Source organism: Leopardus geoffroyi, chromosome E1 (genome assembly GCF_018350155.1).
Source record: "Leopardus geoffroyi isolate Oge1 chromosome E1, O.geoffroyi_Oge1_pat1.0, whole genome shotgun sequence".
Taxonomy (NCBI): Eukaryota; Metazoa; Chordata; class Mammalia; order Carnivora; family Felidae; genus Leopardus; species Leopardus geoffroyi.
Genome location: NC_059330.1, coordinates 50387720 through 50407613, shown reverse-complemented (window position 1 = coordinate 50407613; position 19894 = coordinate 50387720). Strand labels below are relative to the sequence as shown.

At 41.6% G+C, this 19894-nt stretch overlaps 1 protein-coding gene and 1 long non-coding RNA gene across 4 annotated transcripts in view; both read left to right on the top strand.

Moving 5' to 3' along the window:
- LOC123603983 overlaps window positions 1-299 on the top strand; it is a 48236-nt gene extending 47937 nt beyond the window's left edge. For all 3 annotated transcript variants that reach the window (XR_006715153.1, XR_006715154.1, XR_006715152.1), the window contains one exon: window positions 122-299. This is a non-coding gene — a long non-coding RNA (uncharacterized LOC123603983). The remainder of the gene's footprint in view (window positions 1-121) is intronic.
- Window positions 300-15151: 14852 nt separating this feature from the next.
- ABCA5 (ATP binding cassette subfamily A member 5) overlaps window positions 15152-19894 on the top strand; it is a 75959-nt gene continuing 71216 nt past the window's right edge. Inside the window, exon 1 of the mRNA XM_045489558.1 lies at window positions 15152-15350. The gene's annotated coding sequence lies outside the window, so the exon portion shown is untranslated. The remainder of the gene's footprint in view (window positions 15351-19894) is intronic.

Below are 19894 nucleotides of genomic sequence, written 5' to 3'. Positions count from 1 at the left end.
AGCGAGCGCACTGTTCTCCTAACTTTGTCCTGAGTTGGCACCCAGTGAGTGGAGATGAAAATATCCTTCACGTCAGTTTGTCTTGCCTCATGACATTCTCAAGCTGTTTTCCCCATTTTAGCCTTTCAAGGGCAATTCTGTCCTACTGGGTCGTCTCGAAGTTGAATGGATTTCCATGGAAGAGGGGCCTGCAGAGTTGATAATCGAACAAAGACCAGAGAAAATGAAATTCACCTGTACTGACCAAGTGGGCAAGGGAGGGCAATCCAATGTCAAATAAAGGGTGTTTCCAAAGTCAAGCTTAAGAGACTTTTGTTTTATGGAAACCCCAGCCAGAAATGCCGTCGACGCAGAAAGGTTTCCTTATGGGCTTTGAGTTTGTATCTTAATGTTATTTTTGTAGCATCTATGTTGGTTTTCATATACCGTAAATAGAAAAAACAAAACAAAGCAAAACAAAGCAAAACCAACAAACCACTGAGTTGAGGAATTGGAAAGATAATTTGAGCAGAGTGATGAGTAGGTAGGGTATGGAATAAAAAGGCCAGTTCTTCATATAGAAAAATGTTCTATTTCAGAAAAAAAGCCTCTTCTGGTTCTAAAAAAAAAAAGTCATTTAAGTGATTCTTGTTTTGTTCCATTTAGAAGTTCGGTATAGCAATTCCAATTTCTTAAATGCCTAATGCTCTTTAAACTGAACAGAAAAGATGCAATTAAGTGTGTATAACTTAACTTGAAATGAAATTAGATTCAAATTTAATTTCTACATCATAGTATGGAAAATGCCAGGGTTTTAATAATCTTCCAGAAAAAAATGATGTCTCCTTGTATTAGGATCTAATACAATTGGAAAATAATATTCTGGTAGCTTCGATGGAGACTTTAAGAAAAGGGTGTGTCTAATTCAAAGAACATCTTGATTCCTATAGAAAATCAGGTGGTGTTTCCCCCTCTTTCTGTTGACATGTGAATGGATGTCATGACCTCTGATGGATGAGGTGGCCCAGGGGAGTTACATCAATTCCACATTATGACACGTCAGCCAAGATCTAGAGAATTAAGTGTATCACTTAATTCTCAGCAGAAAAGGGAGCCTGCTTTTGGAACATACTAGCATGCCATAAAATAGCAACTCACAGCTTTATCAAGACTGCCCCAAATGATATCTTAGACAAATTTCAGAGATATTAGATGGTATTAAATCTTGATCTAAAGAAAAATGATAACCACATTATGTGATTACTCTGTGGCAGGCTGTATTTAAGCATGTCATTTGTCATGCCATTTAATTCTTTAAAAAAAATTTTTTTTTTTAATGTTTATTTTTTTGAGAGACAGAGACAGAGCGTGAGTGGGGTAGGGGCAGAGAGAGTGAGACACAGAATCTGAAACAGGCTCCAGGCTCTGAGCTGTCTGCACAGAGCCTGACGCGGGGCTCAAACCCACAAATGGTGAGATCATGACCTGACCTGAAGTTGGACGCTTAACCGACTGAGCCACCCCGGCGCCCTTCACGTCATTTAATTCTTATACCAACCCTATGAAATAGTTACTAATTATTATTTCCATTTAACAGATGAAGGAACTGAAGCTGAGGGATGTTAATTTATTTCCCCCAAATCACACAGCCAGCATGTGTTGGAACTGTGATGTACATCGTGTGTGTGTGTGTGTGTGTGTGTGTGTGTGTGTGTGTGTGTGAGTGTGAGATCTTCCTCTTGAAAGACACTTTACCCTTGCCTCTGGTCCCACACAAAGTCCTCTAGGCTACTCACAGTATTCTCCTGATAGAGGAGTTGGGATATAATATTTCTGTGATTACCATACTGTTAAATGGCATAGTGTTTTACAAACAAACTAGATAAAAATAAATTTTTAGCCTCCCCTATAAAGCAGCTCAAGGTATACATTTGGTATACTGAAACCAGAACATTCTTAAGATTTCATCATGCTTGATTTTTTTAATGGGTAGTTGGTCTTGTTTCCCTAACGTAGCTTTGAATGTACGGTCCAGGCTCCTTGCTGTCTTGGAACTGTTTTTGCAACTCTGGAGGTCTGCCGAAATGTTAAGTGATTCTTGTCTCTAGAAATGCAAATGAATTTTGTCCGGAGGAATACCAACGATCATTGCCCTGTGGACATAGATCAATTTTGCATCCATGAGTAAATTGATTTCAACATTCCTGATCGTGTGTGTGTTGCATGAATTTCCTGTTGAGCCAGTTGTAACATCTGACTGATCCCCCTACTATATAATGAATTCAATAAAATCTTTGACGTGTGTTCATTTTGTATTTCACCATTAAACAAAATTTTTCCCGGGGCACCTGGGTGGCTCAGTCGGTTGAGCGACTGACTCTTGATTTCAGCTCAGGTCATGATCTTGAGGTCGTGAGATCAAGCCCTGCCTCAGGCTGGACTGAGTGTGGAGCCTGCTTAAGAGTCTCTCCCTCTTTCTCTCCCTCTCTCTCTCTCTCTTTCTTCCTCTCTCTCTCTCTCTCTTTCTCTTTCTCTCTCTTTCTCTTTCTCTCTCTCTTTCTCTCTCTCTCTCTGCCCCTGCCCCACTCATTCTCTCTCTCTGTCTCTCTCTCAAAAAAAATTAAAAACATTTTTTAATCGTGGAAATTTGTTTTCTCTCATATATACTTATTTATTTATATTCACATGATATGCACACGTATATACAGATACATATATGTGTGTGTATGTGTATATATATATATATATACACATACACACACGTATATATATATATATATATATATATATATGTGATCTTCAATTTTGTCTCTTAACCTGCAAAGCCTAAAATACATTTCTTTAGCTTTTTCTAGAAAAGTCTGCCTACCTCGTTCGTTCTATAAATGAAGGTACTATTCTAGTCCCTGGGGATATGTAACAGGGACCACAAAGAAGTGATTCTTGTCCCAGTGGAACTTATATTCTTACAAGGAAGAGTAAAAGTAGGCAAGTTAATAATTATACAGTTGCTTCTTGAACAGTACAAGGATTAGGGGCGCTGAACCCCTGTGTAGTCGAAAATCCATATGTAACTTTGGACTCCCCCCAAATTTAAATAATGGCCTACTGTTGACCTAAAGCCTTACGGATAACATGAAGAATCAAACACATAGTTTGTATGTTGTGTGTATTATACACTGTATTCTTCCATGACATAAGCCAGAGAAATAAATAAATAATAAAGCAAGCAAGAGGAAAAAAATATTATTATGAAAGTCATGAGGAAAAGAAAATACATATACGGTACCGCGCTGTATTTATCGAAAAAATAATAGCATATAAGTGGACCCACACAGTTCAAACCAGTGTTGCTCAACTGTGTGTGGGTAGGAGACTATTCTTGTTCTTAGATAATACATACCACAATATTTAGGGGGAAAGGGTATAATGTGTGCTACTTACCCTCAAGTGGTTCAGACAATAAAAACAACATGTGTGTCCACAAAATGTTGAGGGGAAAGGGCGTTACGCAAGAATTCTGTGTCCAGCTAAATCATGATTCATGCATCAAGGCAACAGTATTATATTATAAACATCCAACTAGCTTAATTGTTCCCACCACAAAAAACAAATGATAATTATGTGAAGAGATATAGGTGCTATCTAACGTGACAATGGAACTCCTACTGCAACAGTTTAATGTATCAAATCAACCAGCTGTATACCTTACACTGATGCAGTGTTATATGTCAGATGTATTTCAGTTTTTAAAAAATTTCTCAGATAATCTAGATGCTCAGCTAGATTTAGGATCTACTGACATCATACTCTGTTTTACAGTTGTATACGCGGAGTTCTCCTTCATGGCAATTTAAGTTCTTTAAGGACAGTAACTATGCTTTTCAATTTTGCTTCCTCTTGTCGTAGAGTGCCTTGCACATATAACAGTAAGAACTCAGTGTCCATTTGTAGAATTCAATTGCATAGTGGCTGAAATTTCTTGCCAATTATAGGCATATCATTATACCTTCCTTTTTATGTAGTAACTCTATATAAACACACACACACATATGTATGTATATATATATGTGTGTGTATATATATGTATACGTACATATATATATATACTTTGTGGTTTTTATGCAGTGGGTATAGTACACATATGCTTATTTGAGTTAATAGTATACAAATTCACTTTTCTCTTAGGTAAAATCATGAAGTGTAAGAGCATCAGTTGAATAAAAAACACTAAAAGAAAATATAATCGAGTTGGTGAAAGTTCTGGGAATTGGTGGTGATTTTTAAAGCTTAGAAAACCTGGATCAAGAAAGGCAATTGTGGGGGAGGGGGACACCTGACTGGCTCAGTTGGTTGGGCGTCCAACTTCAGCTCAGGTCATGATCTCGTGGTTCACAAGTTTGAGCCCTGTGTGGGGCTCTGTACTGACAGCTTGGAGACTGGAGCCTGCTTTGAATCCCTCTCTCTCTGCCCCTCCCTGGCTCATGCTCTGTCTCCCTCAAAAATAAATAAAAAACATTAAAAAATGTTTTACTAAGAAAAAAATTTTTAAGGTAATCTATATGCCCCATGTGGGCCTTGAATTCAAGACCTCAGAGTCAAGCACTGCACACTCTAGTGACTGAGCCAGCCGGTCAGAACCCTTCTTAACCCAGCATTCCACACACCCACTAACAAACTACATGGGGAAGCATGTGAATAAGAAATTGGCCATCCATTCTTGAAATAAAGGAAAAAGTAATCAAGTTTTTTTTTCAAGGTAACTTCTTAAGTGCTTTTAGTACTTTCTTGCCTTTCACTTGAGTGATTTTTTTCTTCCTCTTTTTTCTTCCTTCTTTGCTTATGAGTTTTATGTTTGTCTCTACGTTTTTAGTGGTATGTCAGCGGGAAATTACCTCAATGCCATGGTAGCCTCCAAGTCCACTACCAAGGGGCTAAGCAGAAAGGCTGACAGACCAAATTAAGATGCCGAAATCCCACTACGTGTTGAACTGGTTCAAAGCATCCAGCAAGAGGCAAGGGGAGACATGTAGGAGATTAATAGTGTAGTTTTGAAAGGGTGCAATTGAGAGGGAAGGACCAAATTACCTGAATCTTGTGTGATGAAATGTTCCCGTGTCCTACCTCCCACTTTTCCACATCAACTCTCCGCATTAAGCTTGTGGTATGAGGACCAGAGTTGAGAGTGAGTTGAGAAGACTCAGCAAATGAAGGTATCTAGAGCCAATTCATATTTTGTCTACCCCACTCAGGGACTAATATGCCCTGCCTGGGGTTCTCTCTCTCCCTCAGCCCCTCTCCCCTGCTTATGCTGTCTCTCTCTCTCTAAAATAAAAATACATATAAAGGGGCATCTAGGTAGCTCAGTTGGTTGAGCATCTGACTTCAGCTCAGGTCATGATCTCACAATTCATGAGTTCAAGTTCCACGTCGGGCTTGCTGTTGTCGGCAAAGAGCCTGCTTCAGATCCCCTGTCCCTTTCTCTCTGCCCTCCCCCACTTACACTTTCTCAAAAATTAATAAAACGTTAAAATAATTTTTTAAATATATGTATATATTCGTTAAGAGAACTAATAAATCATTAAAGTCTTATTTTTTCAAATATTTCTATTTTTAATCTTATCTTGTTCTTTCACTTATTTTTATCTTATATTCTTTCTTTTATGTGTTTAACTGTTTTATTTTTTGTAGCCATTTTAAGGTTGTTTTATTTTATTTTATTTTTTTTATTTTTTTAACGTTTATTTATTTTTGAGACAGGGAGAGACAGAGCATGAATGGGGGAGGGTCAGAGAGAGAGGGAGACACAGAATCTGAAACAGGCTCCAGGCTCTGAGCTGTCAGCACAGAGCCCGACGCGGGGCTCGAACTCACAGAGTGCGAGATTGTGACCTGAGCCGAAGTCGGCCGCTCAACCAACTGAGCCACCCAGGCGCCCCAAGGTTGTTTTATTAACAGAAGTTATTTGGACACAGATTTCTTTTCAATTTGGGGTATCTGCTGACTCTCCCTTGTGGTGGATTCTTCTCTTGTGCACCATGCACGCATACTGAGAGCTTATCTTCAGTGAAGATAGTTTATTCTGTGGGATTCTTTTGTGCCCTGAATTGTGCAAATATCCTACAAATTTTCATATTTGCTTCTCCAGAAGGTTGGCACTTTCTGTTTTTAAGCCTCTGCTTCTGTTTTCAAATGCTAATGTAAAACTCGATTTCCATAGACCAGGGACTTCCAATCTTCGTGGGGACTCTTGCCCTCCACCTCTACCCAATCTAGGCTACAGAGTAGATAGCTTCTTGGCAACTTCGGCTTCAAGAAGAGAAAACCTCTTTAAGGCCACAATTTATGCAGGAATTTTAGTTCCAGCTCCTCATTAAGTGGCTCTAGGACCTTACCTCTTGGTCCTGCATGAGGTCAAAACCTTAACTCCTGGCTCTTACTACTATGGCTTTGAATTTCTTTGTCATTTCTGGTATCTGAAGCTTTTACTCTCTCAATTTTGAACTCAGCTTTATAGTTTCAAATAGTTATATTCTATCCATTATTTCTTCTTTTTTCAATGTTTATTTACTTGAGAGAGAGAGAGAGAGAGAGAGAGACGGAGTGTGAGTGGGAGAGGGGCAGAGAGAGAGGGAGACACAGAATCCAAAGCAGGCTCCAGCCCCTTAGCTATCAGCAGAGTCTGAAGCGGGGCCTGAACTCATAAACCATAAGGTCATGACCTAATTGAAGTTGGACGCTTAACCAGCTGAGCCACCCAGGAGCCCTTCTTTTATTTATTTATTTTTTTTTTTTGAGAGACAGAGAGAGAAAGGGCACAAGTGAGCAAGAGGCAGATAGAGAGGGATAGAATCCCAGGAGGGGCAGAGAGAGAGAGAGAGAGAGAGAGGAGTGATACTCACCAGAAGTGGGGCTCCAACGCACCCAAAGCAGGGCTCGTGCTCACCTGATGTGGGACTTGAACTCATGAACTGTGAGATCATGACCTGAGCCAACGTCAGATGCTTAATGATTGAGCCACCCAGATGCCCTATCCATTATTTCTATACATTTGGGGGAGGTGGGGGTCTCACGCCATGACTGTCATTTCTAGGTGGAAAAATGCTTTGGTTCCCCAGGCCTGGCTAATGAATTTCATCCAAATTATCCAAGAGATTTTCCCTACGAATCATCATCTCATTTTTAATTCTTAGAGTTTTTGGCAGCAATCTTAGGGGGATTAGCATTCAGATCAACTCAATAAGTAATACTGTGCTAAATGCTTTAAGACATATAAAGATGAGTCAGGTAGTCTCCACACTCAAAAGGCAAACACTATATAGTAGGGAGATTAAGAAATGTTCATAAATAATCATGAGGCAGAAAGTCTGCAAGTACTGGAGAGATGCATATAGCTTTAGAATAATGCATACTACATTTATTACCAAATAAACTACCGAGCTTGTTAAGAGAATGAAAAGAGAATCAGAAAGGCATTTTCTCGTGGTAGTAACAGAAAACAAAATCACAGAAGAGGTCATAATTGAAACGTGTCTTGAAGAAGGAGTGGGATTCCTAAAGGTAATAATGGGGGAGGAAGTATTTGAAGGGAGAGAGTGACTCTTCCAAATTGAGGGAAAATCATAAGCTTAGGTTAGGAGCTGGGACAGTGGCGGGAATGTATAGGCAACCACAAGTAGTCCAGTTTGGCCGCTTAGGATGCTGGAATGCAGTATTATTAGAAAGCAAAAATAAAAAGAAATGGAAATAAAGCATGGCTGGGGATGGGGTGATACAAGATAAGCAGGTAGGTGCAGGTAATTAAATTTTAAATCTCTTACCGTCCCATTTATCTGAAAGGAAAAGAAGATGTCGGGTTTATTTTTAAGGATAAATTTAAGAACGAGGATAGCTTAAAATTTAGTCTGGGCAGTTTCTTCTTCCCCCTGTCCCAGCCTTCTGACTGGTTAGTTTCTAGTCCCCAGGATGGGAGAGACACTGAATCAGCATGTTTGTCTCTCAGGCATACGTGCGCCATCCAGTGGCCGCAGCAGGTAATCACAGGTAATCACAGTTCCTCCCTATAGAAACACTTGTTTATTTTTCACTTGTTACTTATGTTATGGGTAGCTAATAAAAGTGGTCCAAGTTCTGACTGGAAAAGGAAACAAAGTGGTCTAAAACAGTATTGCTTGATCATTGGACTAAGAGATGTGGGATCGGATGAAAATGGATTATAGACAAAGGGTTTATTCAGTATGAAACATTTGAAAATTTCACATCAGAGACTTAACATCAAATTGTATTTTGGAATGAACCATAAAGCAGGATCCACTTGAGTGTGAACAGAGAGTTGGGAATAAGAAATGAGGAAGAGGAAGAGGAAGAGGCCGAAATACTGCAGGACACAGTATTCTACCGGAGTATTGTCCTTCTCCTTTGCCTAACCCCTATTCAGCCTTCAGACCCTAATGTGACTTTTTGTGGACAATGTTCCTTCACCTCTCAGGTCTGTATTAGATGAATCACTTACCTCCTCCTACTGATCGCTGTGCCCATGATGCTACTGACCATATGGTACTGTCACTCCTGCTTTTATCTATAGCCCTTCTTACAATTTAGGCTCCTTAGCAGGGGTGCCTGGGTGCCTCAGGTGGTTAAGTGTCTGACTTCGGCTCAGGTCATGATCTCATGGTTTGTGTGTTCCAGCCCCGTGTCGGGCTCTGTGCTGACAGCTCAGAGCCTGAAGCCTGCTTGGGATTCTGTGTCTCCCTCTCTTTCTCTGTCCCTCCCCTGCTCATGCTCTGTCTCTCTCTCTCCCTCTCAAGAATAAATAAACATAAAAAAATATTTTTAACTCCTTTGCAGCTGGTTCCATGCCTGTCTCATTTTCTATTTTCTCCCTGATACTTAGGGAAGTACCTGACATATAATAGGCATTCCAACAAATATAATTTACAGAATGAATGGGCAGAGTAATGAAGAGAGTAACTGTGGAGAGAATGTATACGGAACAAATATTGAGAGTCAATATAGGTACGGCTTAAATGAAAAAAAAAAGAACATATTTTTAGGAACATTACTAGTAGAAAGAAAGCATTTTTTCTTCATCATATATCGATTCCCTACCTGATGCCCATTTATTTGTAATCTCTGGTGCTTTATAACTTTCAAAATATTTAACTTCTCTCTGCTTTGGTGGGGGAAAAATAGTAGTCCATAGCTTGCATTGTCATTGATGAGATTAAATAAAAGGTGACACATAAGGCGCGTACAGCAGCTCATAGCACATATTATGTGATTGATAGTTGATTTTATTTCACACACCGCATCTCAAAAGTTCCTTGAAGCAACCCAGAGATGCAAAGATGGTAAATACTTTAAAAACATTTTTTTTTAATTTTATTTTATTTTAGAGAGAGAGAGAGAGAGAGCAAGAGAGCAGGGAAGAGGAGCAGAGGAAGAGCGAGAGAATCTCAAGCAGGCTCCAAGCTGGATGCAGGGCTCGATCTCGCGACCGTGGGATCATGACCTGAGCTGAAATCAAGAGTCAGACGCTCAGGTCAACTGAGACACCCAGGTACGCCTCACACATGGCAGACATTTTTTTATCCTTCTCACAAGCTGGAAAACTAGTGACTACTCATTGTCCTTTCTATGGCGTAATGTTGCTACTTACATAGAGGGACAGAAGACCATAAAGGACACGTGGATGCTAAATAATAAAAGGGCTACACTGCAGAGAATGAAACTAAGTTGTAAGAGGCGTGTTACTTTTCTATTGCCGCTGTCACAAATAACCACAACCTTAGTGACTTAAAGCGGCATAAATGTATCATCTGAAAGTTCTGTAGGCTAGAACACACAGTTCGCTCTGGGATAAACATCAAGCTGTGGGCAGGCCTGCATTTCTTTCTGGAGCTTCTCAGGGAGAGTCTGCTTCCTTGTCTTTTCTAGCTTCTAGAGGCCACCTGGCATTCTTTCCTCCAGCCTCAAAGCCAGCCACGGTGGGTTGAATCCTCACTTGGCATCACTCTGACCTCTTCTGCTTTTCCCTCTTCTACTTTTAAAGGGCCTTGTGATTACACGGGGTCCACCTGGATGATCCAGGATGATCTCCCTATTTTAAGGTCAGCTGATTAGCAAACCTGATCTTCTTTTTCCCGTGTAAAGTAACACATTCCCAGCTTCCAGGGATTAGTATGTGGGCATCTTTGGGTGGACCGGAGGCCGTGTTCTGCCTATTCCAGAGGGACAGTGAATTCCGAGGGGAATACCGGAAAGGGATCCCCCCAAGGATGAAAGGAAGGGGCAGGTGTTTGTGGTCCTAATGTTTTCAGCTGGAAATGTCAGTAGCATGCTGCAGGCTATCGGACATATATTATTAACTTGCAGTGATTTGGGCACACATTAAGACCTCTTGATGGTTCTCACATGGCTAAACCAGAATTGTATTTTGTTCTTCTTTTGTGCCTTTATTTTTCAATTTAAACCACTGGAGGGACTTTCATATATTTCTGTTAAATTTTATCTTTATATTTTAGTTCAGAGTTCCAAGTTGTTAATAAAATTTTGTTTCCCGGTTCTGTCTTCGGGACGGAACTTTGGCTACAATCATCCAACTGGCTCCGAGTTTACCTAATTATATCAAGCCATTATTTTGGAGTCTCACCCACAAATATCATGAAAGACTGGATTAAATGCTGTCCTGAAATTAATTTATATCATGAATATATAATCGTCATCTTAACTCAAAGATCAAAAAAAAAAAAAAAGCGTAGTAGAACTTATCTTTAGTTTGGTTAGTCTGGTTCTCAACGGCCAGCAAACCCTCTTCTAAATGTTCACAAAATATATTTAACTATGAACTCTGAATTTTACTTTTCTGTTCTAAATCTTTTAGTGTCTATCTTTAAGCCATTTTTCAAAAGCAGGTGAGCTATTGCCTTTTTCATTTTTTACAGTTTCTCTGCCCTTACCAGTAACGGGTCTTAGATTACCCGTAAACAGCTGTGGGATGGAATTTGTGCCTGGAAACACGAACTTATTTGAAACAGATAGGTGCTTGGTTACTATTTCCTTCCCTCTCTCGAGTTTCAGTTCTTTCTCTACTTGGTTTCGCCTTTACCACCTTAAAGACCGTGTTCCTTACTGAAGAAGGAAAGAACACACAGACCGAGTCTAATCTCCTTTTTAGCTTTTACACCGTTCTCGTAGGTCAGTTGATAATTTTGTGTTTATAAAAATCTATGCAGGCTTATTTCTCTGTCCCCTCTATCATATTCTCCACGCTGGTGAAATTCATCTTCCCACATTTCTCTTTTGAAGGTACCTGGTAACTTCAGCCATCAGTTTTCTGTATAGCACTTTATAGTTAGCACCAGCCACATCACAGAACAATGAGGCAAGTATTACCTTCCCTTGAATGCTCTTTATTTATTTTGTTGTCTCTCAGAATAATTGTTGATTTCTTTACATTTTTTTGTTCACCTGCAAAGTTGGGGTTCTTGCTAAGCAAGAACATTAGGCACTCGATATACACTTGTGGGTTGGTGGATTTTGTTTTAAATATCAAATTTGGCTAGGTATTCTTCAAATACTAATCTCCTTGACTAATTTTCCTGTTTGTTTTTTTTATTTTTTTAACGTTTAATTTTATTTTTGAGACACAGAGAGACAGAGCATGAGCAGGGGAGGGGCAGAGAGAGAGGGAGACACAGAATCCAAAGCAGGCTCCAGGCTCTGAGCTGTCAGCACAGAGCCCGACACGGGGCTTGAACCCAAGAACCGGGAGATCATGACCTGAGCTAAAGTCGGATGCCCAACCGACTGAGCCACCCAGGCACCCCCTAATTTTCCTATTTGGAGAAACGCAAAGGAAGTACAATACCTGAAATTCTTTGTAGAGCAATAAAAACAACTGTCATAATAACAGTAGTGGTAGTAATAAAAGCCAGACAAACTAAAACTACCTTTAGACGTCATTCTCTTCTCCAACCTTCCACCCATGATTAATTCATCATTTCCCTAAGCTATGTAATAGCAACCTCAGCCACATTTGAGATGGTGTTTTGGAATTCTATTGCTAAAGAGGCAAGACTCGCTTTCTATTTTGTCACTCAACGCTGCTTCTTTATTTGTCTTGCCTTATTCTAGAAAAAGATTCTAATTTGAAACTCTTCTAAATTATACCTAACTTAAACCCTGAATTTAGAAACCACATCCCTTCTGTTGGCACTTTTTCTTTTTAGCTTGTAGAAATGGTGAATGTTTAAAAACAAGAAATTATAAAGAGTCCTTAATAGTAATAATTTACAAATGGTATATATAATTTTCAATGTATTGATCATCATGCAAAATAATGTTCTGATGGGACATCGGGAAAAGGGTGGCGAGCCTCATTCTCTTTCTCTAGGCTAAATACTGTCAAAATTCTGGTTCATCATTTATTTTGTTCAGCTAGGCAACTTGTTAAATCTCAGTCTCTGACTTCTATGATCTATGTATTCCTATGTGATTTATTTGTTTAGAAATCTGTTAATGAGATATGGGGATTTGAGTTGCCACTATGACAACCAAGCAATATGGCTTGTTTGCTATTTCCTAGATACAGAAGCTTGGAAAGGAACATCTCTCCTGCAGCTGCTTATTTAGTAGCTACGGAAATTTAGATTGAGATTATGTGGCTAAATTGTTTACAAGGTACACAAAAACTTATAAACAGCCGGCTAAAAGAGACAATAAAATATGTTGTGGCCAATTTGTTTCTTTGTAGCCGTCTTTTTCTTTAATGGTCTTAGTGTTCTCTCCCTATTATTCCCCAAACCATACTATCATCTTAATTTTGTGCTCCATTCTATAAGAAAAATTTAGTATCTTCTCTCTTTCTTTTGTTAGGTAGATGTTGTTGAGCGAGTGGTGAGATTTTGTGGGGATAATGACAATAATGTTTGCATACTCTCTACATGTGCTTTTTCATCAGTACTGTTATCAGTAACAGATACTGCATACAATGATGCGTAAGATCTGGAAATTCAGATGGATACAAGAAAACATTCTTTGGGGCGCCTGGATGGCTCAGTCGGTGAAGCGTCAGACTTTGGCTCGGGACATATCTCACAGTTCCTGGGTTCAAGCCCCGTGTCAAGCTCTGTGCTGATGGTCCAGAGCCTGGAGCTTGCTTCAGATTCTGTGTCTCCCTCTCTCTCTCTGCCCCTCCCCCACTCACCCTTTCTCTCAAAAATAAATAAACATTAACAAAAAAAGAAGGAAGAAAAAACTTTTTTTAAGGAACTGTCTTTTTTTTAACATAAAGTTTATTTATTTTGAGAGAGAGAGGGAGAGAGAGTGTGAGCGAGGGAGGGGCAGAGAGAGAAAGGGAGAGAGAGAATCCCAAGCAAGGTCCACAATGTCAGAGAGAAGCCCGATCCCAGGAACTGAACTATGAGATCATGGCCGGAGCTGAAATCAAGTGTCAGACGCTTAACTTTAACCAACTAAGCCATCCAGGTGCCCCTACAAGAAAAAACTCTTAATCCCAGACTACTTAGAATTTCATTAAAAGACAGTACATAAGTAACATGATATGAACAAGATGGAAGCATGTGTGCAGTTGAGAGGAAAGTGAGATCATTTTGTATGGGGTGAGAAGAGTTTCAGAGAACTGGGTTCTGGTCTTGAAATAACAGTAGAAACCTTAGCAGACAGAATGAATGACAGAGAACCTTGTAAGAATTACAAACTCAGGAAATAAATCTCTAGAATAATGGTAGAAGAATGAGACTTCTGAAGTTAGAGCACGTTGAGGGTATTAGTGAGAAGTACAATTGCAGAGTTGAGATGAATATACATTTCAACAACACATTTTTACCAAGTTTATCTTTGGTCTTCATTTACATACTTGTCCACAAATCCTGGGCCACTAGGAATTCATTCTTGTGAATTTGTAATTAAAATGTCTTAGATATTTCAAAGGAGAAAAAATACGTGGTTGAATAGTTTTCATTACCTGCCTTCTTCAGTTTTCTTGCATAGTTTCTAGAACATTCTATTTTCCCCTTGCCCCAATCCCACTGCCAGATTTTGAATCATCATAGGTTCTGCTAAAACTCTTTGAATTTCTCATTTAATCCATATTCAGTAGGATAAATAAAGCCTGATTCCTTAATTTTTTTTTTTTTTTGGTAGAATTTAGCAGTGACTGTAGGAGAGATTTGGTTTAACTTTGAGAAACAGAAAAACAAAGATATGTAAAAATACGCAATGTACACAGGATCAACATAATTTTTAAAAAGCCTTTATATAGTTAAATTCCCCAGAGTAAGGAACTGTGTAAGAAATGTGACCATACAGAAATCTGTAGAGGAAAATACGTAACGCTGGAGTTGTGAGCTTTTCTTTCCTTTACAGTAACTTTTGACTACCATTTAGGTCACTTCGAGCAGTAAAACTCAAAACATTGGTTTGTACCTTTAGCAAAAATAAGTGCGGCTTACAATCTCCCCCACAGATGCCCACGTTGTCAGGCTGTTTGGAAAATTCAGGATCTGCCACATTCCCAGACTCTCCTAAGGGCAAGAATCTAAAGGCATCCTCAGTGTCCAGATGTCTCAGGTCGGTGTCCTATAGAGGAACGAGGCAGCAGTTAGGAGAATTGAGGACACTGCAACCCAGACACTGCGGCGGGGAAGAGTGGGAGCTGCAAAGTGAATGGAAATGCAGTCCTGGGAGAGAACCACTCAAAAGCAGGGAAACAAACTAGAAAGGGTTCTTAAAACTAGACGCCACCGGGGAAACTGATGGGAGGGCCGCAGGTCAAGGGCACACGCTACTAGGTGTCAGAGTTTGGACTCAAACCCGAGTCCCTGACTTCAGGCTCCTTGTTTTGCCTGTGCCTCCGAGGAGAGCCTGGGGAGTTCTCCCAGGAACGTGCAAAACCCAGGCGACCCGGCCTCGGCTGCTGAGTGATCTAGGCTCTGCGGCTGGGGGCGCGCGCCTGTACGCGCGCGAGCTCGGGCCTCCTCGCGCCCCACTCGCCCCGCCCCCCCCGGAGCCCCGCCCCCAGGTGCGCAGGCCTCGCGGGCGCGATGGACCCCAGCCTGCGCCGGGGCGCGCCGAGCCGAACGACGGGAACGCGCGCGCCTGCAGATCCCCATCCTCCGGGAGCCCCGCCCCCAGGGGTCTTAGGCAGGAGGTGGAGCCTGGCTTCCGGCGCCGCGCGCTCCCCTCGCAGGCGCGTGGCCCGCCCTGCGGCTCTGGAGCGCACGGGAGGGCGCGCGCGCGCGCGGGGCCGCGCCCTCCCGCACACACTCCCGTTTGCAAGCTCCGTCACCCGCACGGTCTCTACAGGCGGAGCGCGTCCCGGCCTGGCCGCGCTGCGGCTCGGCCCTGAGGTGAGGGGGGCGCGCTTGGAGGGCAGGGGCGCCTGAGGCCCGCCGTGGGTGTTGGGGGGGGGTTGGTGGATGTCGCCGCCGCCGCGGGAGTGACTGGCCGAGGGGAGGCCGGCGAGGGAGAGGGACGGCGCGCAGGGGCCGGGGGGGCGGGGGGCGGCGGCCGAGCCGGCGCGCCGAGGGGGACCGCTGGAGCTCCCCGCGGGGAGGAAGCGCGGCTTGCGGCGGGCCGCGTGGGGGCCGCTGTGTCCCCGCCGGGGTGTCTCTCGCCCGGGCGGCGAGGGAGGGAAAATGCAGTGCGGGTTCGTTCCCCTTCCCCGCGTCCGGGCGCTCGGCGCCGCTCCTGACCGCGCGTGTCCCCGGGAGTTTGGGCGAGAGGAGAAGGCGCCGGGCTCAGGACGCGATCCCCGAGACTCGAGGAAGGCGCCCAAATCGCCCCGCGTCCCAGAAGGCTGGTTAGGCGGGAGGCTTCGGTGCCTCGGCTTGAGTCGCTGGTGGCTGGAAGGGGAGGGGGGTGTCTGCCGTGCTCCTGAGGCTTCCCGAGCACACGTTTTTAGACAGATGAGTCTGAAAGAATGTGGACAGTCCTGTGCTTTCTGTCGGGGACGTGCTGTCGGAACAGAGGGGGAGGAAAAGATACGCGGGACTCCCCGCTGGGAGCCGGGCTCCTTGTCATCTCGTTTCATCCTGGCGGCACCCCTAGGAGGTGGGGGCACAGGCGGAAAATGGGGCGCAGAGACGTTAAGTGCCTTATTAAGGTCTCGACTAGCAAAAAGGTGGACGTGAGATTTCAACCCGCGGATGCCTGACTCTAAATCCTGGGGCTTTACCCACCAGATTTTGTGCCTGCCCCAGAGAGCGATGTGATGGGTTATCTTCAGGGAAGACTCCATACAAGAAAACACTATTAGGGAGGACACTTAAGGCTCTTGGGATATTTGGGTTAAAATCAAACTGCCTAACGAGGCAAACTGTTAAGGCATCAGTATGTGCTGTTCCAGTGTTGTTTCCCTTTAGACGGGGTTGGATGTAAGGAAGTCTTACGGTCGGGGTAAAAGCACATTTATTAACATTTTACGTGATCATTGGAGTGTCTTTCGTATTCCAGATACTACGTGGGAAGAGTACCAAGATGAATACGATTTATAAACTGTGCCCTTGAGTCAATTGACAGGATGATCATATAAAATAATTTTGTAATATTCTACGAATTCGTAATCTTTACTAGCATGTGAATTAACTGGATTAGAATAGTTGTAAGCTCAAGCTTTTAGGAACCTGTTACGCGTAAGAAGAGGGATGGGGTGATGCGTTCTGTGGGGACCATTCCGTTGTTTTCAGCAAAAAAATAGTGTCATCAAATTTAGGCTAAATCACGTGGGCGGTATTTTGTTTTATTCTTACCCTCCCTTCGGTCAGTTTTAAAACAGGCGAAGAGAGTATTTATGGCTTATCCCCTGTTAAGTTAAATTTTACAGTGCTTTTATTAGTTGAGAAACCAGTGATGTAATTTGGCAGGAGTTTCTTTCACTTCATGTGCCAAATATGCTCTTAACCTCTCTTTCCAAAAAAATAAACCCTAAATACCAGATTCTGTTTGAGCTGTTACGGTTGAGATTTTTAAAGAAAACAAGAGTCCACCAGTTTAGGCCGAAATGGCCCATTGTTGAAATATTTAACATTACCTTAGGCATAGCTGCAGGTAGAAGGAATAGGAGGGATAGTGGGGCTTTTTGGAAATTTGTTCCGATTGCCGTTCAGTTTTTTCAGTGAAGTAGGAGCCAAGGTTTTAATCTGAGGGTGTGGCTGTTGGTAGAAGTGAGTGGAGGTTTGGGGATTGGGAGAATGAATGAACTAGTGAAATATATGATTGCCAGGCAATTAAACAATTATTCTTAGGTATGAAAAACAAAGTAGAGGAAATGTAGGGTCCTGTGTACGGGTGCACAAGATAAAGGTGTGTAATTTTGCTTACAAGGTATTTCACGACCCATCTCCATTTCCTAGAGCAGACACCTGCCTCTTTGCCCCCGTTCACTTTGCCCATGCTCCCATGTCACAGGAATCCCTGTTTCTTACACAAGTCATACCCTTTTGGGATTCTAGCTTTTCCATTCTTTTTCTTTGCCTGAAATGTCCATTCCACTCTTTCCCCGATTGGACTTAGGACGTTATAGTAAATTTTACCTATCTGCAAAGTCATTGACAGTGTCTATTTTTTTTCCATTTTATTTGATGCATAAATTTCTTAGTAAATGTTAAGTGAATGTACCACTTTTCTTTTTTTTTTTTTCCTCCTTTAATCAATAACAGGCGTCAGCACACTTTCTGTAAAGAGCCGGGTAGTGAATATTTTAGGTTTTGTGGACCATATGGTCTCTGTATCAGTGAACTCCGCCGTTGTAGTACAAAAGGGGTCATTGACAATACAGACACGAATGAGTATGGCTGTGTTCCATAACACTTTATTTATAGACATGAAATTTGAATTTCATGTAACTTTACATGTCACAGATATTATTCTTCGATTCCCCCCCTCCTTGTGTCCCCCTAACCATTTAATAATGTGAAAAACACCCTTAACTCACGGGCTGTACAAAACAGGCTGTGGGCTGGATTCAGCCCCTACCTCCAGCATTGTAGTTTGCAGACCTTAGATCTATAAGGACTCTTAGCAACCCCTGATAAAGAAATTTGCAGTAAGAAGATATTGGTTATAATATCACTCTTGGTGGTAGAGAAACAAAGATAAATAAGGCAGTCTTTTTTGTCAAGGATCTCAGGGTCAAGTTCAAGATTAAGACTTGTAAACAAATCGTGATGATGGCACAGTGTAGTAAATGCAGTTAATTTATTGGTTATGGATGTGGAAGAAAGGAGTGATAATCAGCACTGCTTGGGTGAGGTAGGAATAATCTCTAACAGTTATCTGTTGGAGTTAGGGAACATTTTCAGCAAAGAGCCTTTCCAAAAATCTTTGAAGCTTACTAAAAAGGTGACTGAACACATCTCTTACCAAGATGATTCAGTTTCTTTATTTTATAGGATATAATCTGGATTCATTTCTCTCAGAAACAAAAGTAATACACTCCAAATTATTTCTCTGTAACAATTATTTGTAAGACTCCTGTGTATTTTTTATTGCTTTGAGAAAGGTAACATATGTTTCATAGCAGGTATAATCAATATTTGTTTAATAAATTAATAAATAAATATTTGACATTGAATATGGGATTATATAACTTTTAGTCTCTATTTTAAGTTAATACTTTAGAAAAGGAAGATGGGCTTTAGTGGGCTTTGAATTTTCCTGCAAGTTACAGATTTAGGATGAATTGTTTTTATCCAGGAAAGTTCAATACTTGATTAAACATTTTGTGATATTAGGTGTTTAAAACATATCTAATTATTATTTAAAAGCTCTACAACAAACAGTGCATTCCCCAGGTATGCTGCAGAACAATGAAAAATAATATTAAAATGCTTCAGCAGAAGTTTGTACCCTTATTTCTGTGTCTTTGTTATTGTTTTTAGCAGTTAAGAATTGGCTTTTTTGGACAGTTTTAGATACTCTACTGGTAAGGCTTTGAGCTGGAACTATATCAAGTTTTTTTTTTTTTTTTAACGTTTATTTATTTTTGAGAGAGAGACAGTATGAGCAGGGAAGGGGCAGAGAGAGAGAGAGAGACACAGAATCCAAAGCAGGCTCCAGGCCCCAAGCTGGGCTTGGGCTCTGTGGGGCTCGAACTCACGAACCTGGAGATCATGACCTGAGCCGAAGTTGGACGCTCAACCAACTGGGCCACCCAGGTGCCCCAAGGAACTATATCAAGTTTTATGTTTTCCAAGAAATATGTTTTGTTAAAAATACACCATTAGGAGTTTTATTGTATTTCAGTTATTAGCTTGTGCTTTCAAAGATCATTTTCTGGTATATGCTGCAAAAGAGAAAGTCCTATGTGTTGTCTATTCAAAAAGCTGAAGGGGCGCCTGGGTGGCTCAGTGGGTTAAGCGTCTGACTTCGACTTGGGTCATGATCTCACGGTTTGTGAGTTCGAGCCCCGCATCGGGTTCAGTGCTGACTGTTCAGAGCCTGGAGCCTGCTATGGATTCTGTGTCTCCCTCTCTCTGTGTCCCTCTTCCGCTCAAGTTTGTCTCTGTCTCTGTCTCTCTCAAAAATAGGTAAGCATTAAAAAAAAAAAAATTAGAAAAAAAAAAGCTGCTTGTGACGTTGTATGGTCCTCTCCACCATTTCCAACTCTGCCATGACTTTCATGAACTGTGTCACTAGTAAGTGTGCTCCTGGGTATTGTCTGTGTGATTCTGTTCCCACTTACGATATCATATGTGGGGCTGGCTAAGCATCCTTTCTTGCCTTTTCCCTTTATTCTTTTGAATGCCTTTATAAGGCTATAAAGTCTGGGATAATTAAAAAGAATTATAGCGTAGGAAGAGGACATTTGGAGCTCTGTGCTAAATATGGGTTTTCTTATGGTTCAGGAAAAGGCACCTGAGAAGTTAAAGACTTCACAGATGTCCCCTTGCTG